Source organism: Camarhynchus parvulus, chromosome 28 (assembly GCF_901933205.1).
Source record: "Camarhynchus parvulus chromosome 28, STF_HiC, whole genome shotgun sequence".
Lineage (NCBI taxonomy): Eukaryota > Metazoa > Chordata > Aves > Passeriformes > Thraupidae > Camarhynchus > Camarhynchus parvulus.
The window spans coordinates 4,084,215-4,090,722 of NC_044598.1; positions in this window are offsets into that span (position 1 = coordinate 4,084,215).

The window sequence follows — 6,508 nt, forward strand, 5'->3', positions numbered from 1 at the left end:
TTTTCTCAGCTGCCCAAAGATGGGGCAACCGAGAGGCGTTTTAAAAACTTTTATTCCATTTTCAGTGTCATGTGAAGGGTGAGACAATCCCGATGTTATAATTCACACCATCACAATTAGAAGCCAATTATTACAATACATTATAAGCATTTATTGGCCCATCAGCTTTAGCCACACCATGCTGTAAATGCCTTATAAAATTACCCCTCATGGGTAAATTTCTTCATTTTAAGAATTTTCTACAAATCCATTTCCCACATTGGAGCTCTTTGTCTTGCTGAGGAGTCACAGAGGGGAGGTAATTTGGCAAGGGGGTGAAGCCCTGTCCCTCCTGTTTGCATGGAGAGGGTGTTGGGGTCCTGAGCAAACGCTTTGCAAACCCCTCACAATCAATCCCATCATAATCAGCATTTCAGGCTCCCTGGAATTCCTCCATGAACATTTTCCTTGCCCTCTCTTGCTTGCTGGAGCCTGTGTGTGGTGGATTTAGGAGTTTATTTTTTTATTCCATTTTTATTCTGTTCCCCCCTTCCAAAATCCACCACTGTCCCAGGTTTTCCTGCAGGACAATCCCCCGTGCTGGGAAGGGGAAGGGGAATGGGACAGCCTGGCTTGTTTTCCTCCAGTTCCTCTTGTGCTTCGCTCAGGCAGCCTCAGGGATGAGGAAGTGCAGCTCTGCTTTTGTAACCCCTCATTTCGTTTGGAAATGTTATCCAAACAAACAGCTGCCAGCAGGATGAGCGTTAAGACCTGTGCAGAGGCTGCTCTGTCAGAAAGCAGCTCAGAGGGAGCTGTGCCTGCTGAAACATCTCACCCAGCAGCTCATTAACGTGGAGATACTCAAAGGAGACTTCCCCCCCTCCATTAGATCCTGCCTGTGATAAGAGCATTAACGAGCATATTTTCCCATAAATAAAATGAGCAGGCCTGGAGGGCAGGGAAGGTTATTTTGCCTGGAATCAATTCTATTCCACACTCACCCCTTGGAGAGTTGGGACTGAGGGAACCAGTTGACCCTTAGAGCCAGAGACCAACAGGCTAAGGTGGATTTCTTCCAGCTCTGTGTGCTCCACATTGCTTTATTTTGGGGATAATCCACGTGGATTCTGTCACTGGCCAGAAATCCCTGTGCTCAAGGCCAGGGCAGCCCTTGGGGTGCTGCAGGAGGGACAGGAAGGGCCAACTTGGTAAAAAGTTTATTTTGCCAGGCTGGTTTTTGACAGCAGGAGGGACAGGAAGGTCCAGCTTTGGTATAAAGTTTCTTTGGCCAGGCTGGTTTTTGACAGCAGGAGGGACAGGAAGGTGCAGCCTGGGGAAAGCTGCTTTGGCCAGGCTGTTTGTTGAGCTGCAGGCGGCCTCGTGCTCTCTGCATCCGTGTCTGAACCAATATTTACTCAGGGCTCTGTGTGCTAGGATTGTCAGCAATCCCTGCAGTGAGAGCAGGGCTGGAGCCTGCCCAGCTGAGCAGCTTCCCTTGTTTACATCTTTTTTAAAAAATACTCCTGACTTCCAGGCTGGGCAGAGGTGGCAGCATGACAGCTCTGGTGAGCACCAGCCCTCCCTGCAGCAACCTGCCCATCCCAGAGCCTCTGCAGGCAAAAATCCCCTCTGGAAGGGGGTCTGGGCTGGCCTTGGCATCTCCCCAGGGAGTGACAAACCTGCTCTGGAAGTGACAAACCAAAGTCCAAAGATTTGGTGCTCCCTAAGGGACTGGCACTGCCACCAAAGGAGCCCCCAGGCTGCCACCACGCTCAGGAGTGGAGGCTTTAAAATGAAAACAGCTTTAATTCAGTGCCAGAATTTTCCAGTTTTATTTATGAAGCTGTTCTAGGTACAGATTAACTTCCCCTGCCTCCTGTTGGTCATTAACTCTGGGAGAAGCTGAGCTCTGAAGGGTTCAATGCTGCAGCAGAGGGTGAGCAGTGCAGTGTTTCACAGCCATGCTCCTGTGGGGCCTGTCCTGGTGTTTCCAGAGGAACCAGACTCAGGGAGCTCTTCATTCCCATGTGTCCTGCTGTGTGTGGCACACACAGACACCATGACTCCTCTTTGGGAGAGCAAACCCCACTTCCAGCAGAGCTGAGCACGTGCCCTGAGCTCTTAATGAGAGCAGCAGATTTCCTAAGGTGCTGGAAGATGAAGAGGTGGCATAAGGAAGGTAAAGACCCTTGAAATTACTGCTCAGGCTTGGAGCTGTGACCTACTTAGTTTGATTTCCTGCTCACGGTGACTTTTGCCAGCTACATCAGGGGATGAGCTGAAAATCTCCCTCCTCAGAGGTGTGTGGAAGACTGGGAATGGCTGTGAGTACTGGAAATAAACTGCACAGGAGCTGAGATTTCGTTGTGAAATCTGTTTCCTGGGGTATTTAGCCCCTTTCTGATTCCCCTTATAAATGTTTGTTTGGTTTTGAGTCAGAATTTCCCTGTTGGATTTTCCAGTGAGTAAATCCTTTCAGATTTTGGTGGTGCTCTGCCTTCCTGCTGCTTCCCTGCTCTTTTGTCCCACAGCACTTTCATTTCTCAGCTCTCAGTTCCTCGTTCCTCTCAACATTCCTGTGTTTGTTTGGCTCTCACACACAGCCTCACCTGGCTCCAGGATCATGGACTGGGCACTCTCAGCCCATCTTCAGCCTCCTTGGGCTCTTTAGGAAGGAAAATATCATCAGGAATCCTTGAAGGAACAGGATGTGACAGGAAGCAGTGGCAGTCAGCAGGTCAGGATTTAGCAATGTGCACAGAACCACCACTCTGCAGCTCTGCTAAACCCAGGCTTGGGCTTAACCTTAAACCTGATCCCTGCAGGACAGATCCCACAGCATCCCTAGGAGCAGGGGTATTTTTGTTTGTTTGGTTGTTGTTTTGTTTTGTTTGGGGGGGCGGGGGGTTGTTTGTTTTTGGGGTTTTTTGGGTCTTTTTCTTATGGTTTTTTTTTTTTAGGGAGAGGTTGTTGGGGTTTTGGGGGGTTTTTTGGGTCTTTTTTTATGGGGTTTTTTTAGGGAGGGGTTGTTGTTGGGGTTTTTGGATGTTTTGTTTGTTTGTTTGGGGGTCTTTTGTTTGTTTGTTTGGGGTTTTTTTGTTGTTGTTTTTGTTTTGGTGTTTTTTTTTTTTTGAGGTTGGAAGAGACCTTAAAGTTCATCGAGTCCAACCTGAGACAGGCAGCCCAGCCCAGGTTTGTGTGTTTAGGCTCCCCCTGTGACCCCGTGCTGTCCCCTTTGGAGCTTTGATTCCAGCAGGAACCACCTCATGTCCCCAGGGATTGGGAAGCTGAGGGTGGGAGAAGGCAGAGCTGAGGTGGGAGCTGATCTCACTCTGCTGCTCCCTCCCTTCTCTGGGGAAAATGGGCTGGGGGGAGCTCAGGATCACTTTGAAAAGTCTCCTTTGTAAATAATGTTCCAAAGCAAAATGTGCCTTTTAACCTAAATCATCTCTCCTAATCCTACCTCAACTCCCCCCTTTTTTTTTTATTTTATTGATCTCCTTGTCACCTTTAAAAATATGGGAAATCACTTTGGCACTGATAATCATATTTTCTATCCCATTTGGCTTATTTTCCCATGGTTTCTCTGCTGTTTTGGCATTGCCAGGTTTATGTTCTGCAGTTTTAAGGTTTTAACTGTGATCAGGATTATTGCTGCTGGGGGTAACTGGATGCTTTTCCCCATGTTATGGATGTGGCTGCAGGATATCAGTTTGTAGAAAACTGGGTTTATTTGATCATTCTCAGGGTGATGGTGATGGACAGGAGCCACCCCTGTCCTTGCCATGACACAATGGGACCAAAACTTTGGTTATTTGCATCATTGCTCTCAATGTCCCTGGGACTTAAAAAACTCTGAATTTTAACAACAAGCCTTTCCTGAGGCTTCCATGCAAATCAATGCAAATAAAGTTAATTAATATGATTAATCCTTTATCATTCTGGCCCAAACTGTGATCCCAAGGCTGGGATCAGGGTGTTCAGCTGCTTCAGGAGGTGTTTCCAGGTCACTGTGGGATGTGCAGGGTCCTTGGGGTCCCTGCAATTCTGTGTCCAGTTTGGGACAGAGGGGCTCAGAGGAGCCCATTTTGGGTCACAGGTGGTAGGAGTTGCCATTGTAGACAAATAACCCAAATCCCTGCCCTAAAAGGGATTTTGAGGAACCCTTCCTGACAAAGCTGTTCAGAAAACCCTTCAGAGAGAGGGAGGCCAACCTTTCCCTACACAATCCCTTCCAATGCTTTGCTGTGTTTACAAAGTATTTGGGGTTTTCCCCTTAAATCCATAAATCCATGGCTGCTGTTCATCCCTCACTTCCCACGGGCAGGAACAGTTTCTCTCCAGTCTGTCCTCACTGGATTCAGCCAGGACACATCCAAAGTCTTTTCTTTCATCCAAAATACTTATTAGATCCAATGAGACCTTTTTTTCCATGACTTTTTTTTTCCTCCTGACCTCCAGGTATAACAGCTCTGACGCATTGGGAGGAAACTGGGATTTGGGAAAACAAGCTGAACTTCATTTTCCTTGGAAATCAGCTACTGTTGCAGCTCTCCCAGATCCCTGCTTGTTGGAATGTTTTGAAAAGCTCCCATTCCCAAGGCATTCCCAATCCTGGGATTGATTTTTTTATCTGGGAAGGTTTCAAGAGCTCTTGGTGCAGCTTTATGGGGACATTGAGCATTCTCCACCTGCAAGGTTTGGCTTCCCAGTTTGGAGACCTGGATGTGGAATGTGTTTGCTGTTGGATAGGGCAGGGAGGGACCTTCTGAGCCCAATCCTGCTGTCCACATGTGGTCCAAGGATTCATAAAGGCACAGAGCTCCCCCTTCAGCCCCCAGTGTGTCCCTTGCACAAGCTGGGAACTCTCAGAATTACAAAGCTCCTTTTTAATTCCAGTTTTATTTATTTTAGCCAATTTTTTCCCCCACTTGGTTTCATGCCAGCATTGTCTTTATGCTTAAATTGGCATCTTGGCTCTCTCTTGGTGCTTTTGTGTGTAGCAATCCAACCCCTTTGTTTTGGTAGGCAAAGTAAACTGAGACTTTCCTCTGTAAATCTTCCTTTCTGCTTTCCCTGCTTCTTGTCAAGGAAGCCTCTCAGCCATCCAGAATCATTCCCACACAAGTTATTTACAGAAAGCATCTCTCCACGACCACCTCAGTGCCATCACCTCTTAGGTAAAACCCAAGTGTTTCTAAATCCATGTGCTGGATGTTGGAAACAGAGCTAAAAAAGCACAAACACCCAAGCAGAACAAGGAGGGAAGAGTTTGGCACATCTACATGGCAGGGTCAGGATTTGACAAGGATCACAGAATCAGGGAATGCTTTGGATTGAGGGACCTCAAAGCCCATCCAGTGCCACCCCTGCCATGACAGGGACACCTCCCACTGTCCCAGGCTGCTCCAAGCCCTGTCCAGCCTGGCCTTGGGCACTGCCAGGGATCCAGGGGCAGCCCCAGCTGCTCTGGGCACCCTGTGCCAGGGCCTGCCCACCCTGCCAGGGAACAATTCCTGCCCAAAATCCCATCTGAATGTTGCTGTTGGATCCTCACCCTGGATCCTGTGACCCCTGTGGATCTCTGCTGTGATGTTTTGTTGGAAGCTGCCTCCAGAGCTCTGGCAAAGGGATCCAAACCAGCCCTGGCTGAGCCCCTGCCTTGGGAGGATGGAGGTGGAAGGAGTTTGGTGGAAGGAAAACCTCACTCTGCACCACAAAAATGTTGCTTAGAGATCTCCCAGCAGCAGCCTGGGTCTGTTTAGCTCCTGTGTGCTGATCTTTGATAAGGAACTAAGAATTCTTGTGGGGGGTTTTTGTGGAAACTGGGGGCTTTTCATATTTCTTCCCAGCCAGAGCTAAGGGTCCTCTTGACAGGATTCCCACAAGACCAGAGGTGTTGTCCCTTCAGCCCTGAGTGCTCCCAGAGGATTTAACAGGCACACCCCAGGGAAGAGGAGCCAAAAGGGGCTCAGAAATGGTGCCATGATTTGATGTGCAAGAGCAGCAAAGCTGCCAGACCAAACCACACCTTCTGCTGTCCTGCAGACCCCAGAGATGGACATTTCAAAGTTCTTTTTGGTTTAAAAGTCTGAAGCTCTTACTTGGGGCAGGTCTGGGCTATAAAAGTTGATTTTTTCACAGGTTTGACGTGTGGGGAGGGGATTTCTGAGGACCCTTCCTCGTGAGGGGGCTGAGGGTGAAGCTTGGAGCCAGGGATGAAATTCCTCCTTCTGAAGAGACACTTGGGTCAAGGGCTGCAGGGACAGGAGCCAGGGAATGGCTCCCACTGCCAGAGGGCAGGGCTGGATGGGATACTGGGAATCAGGAATTGTTCCCTGGCAGGGTGGGCAGGCCCTGGCACAGGGTGCCCAGAGCAGCTGGGGCTGCCCCTGGATCCCTGGCAGTGCCCAAGGCCAGGCTGGACAGGGCTTGGAGCAGCCTGGGACAGTGGGAGGTGTCCCTGCCATGGCAGGGGTGGGATGAGATGGGATTTAAGGTCCCTTCCAACACAGACCATTCCAAGATT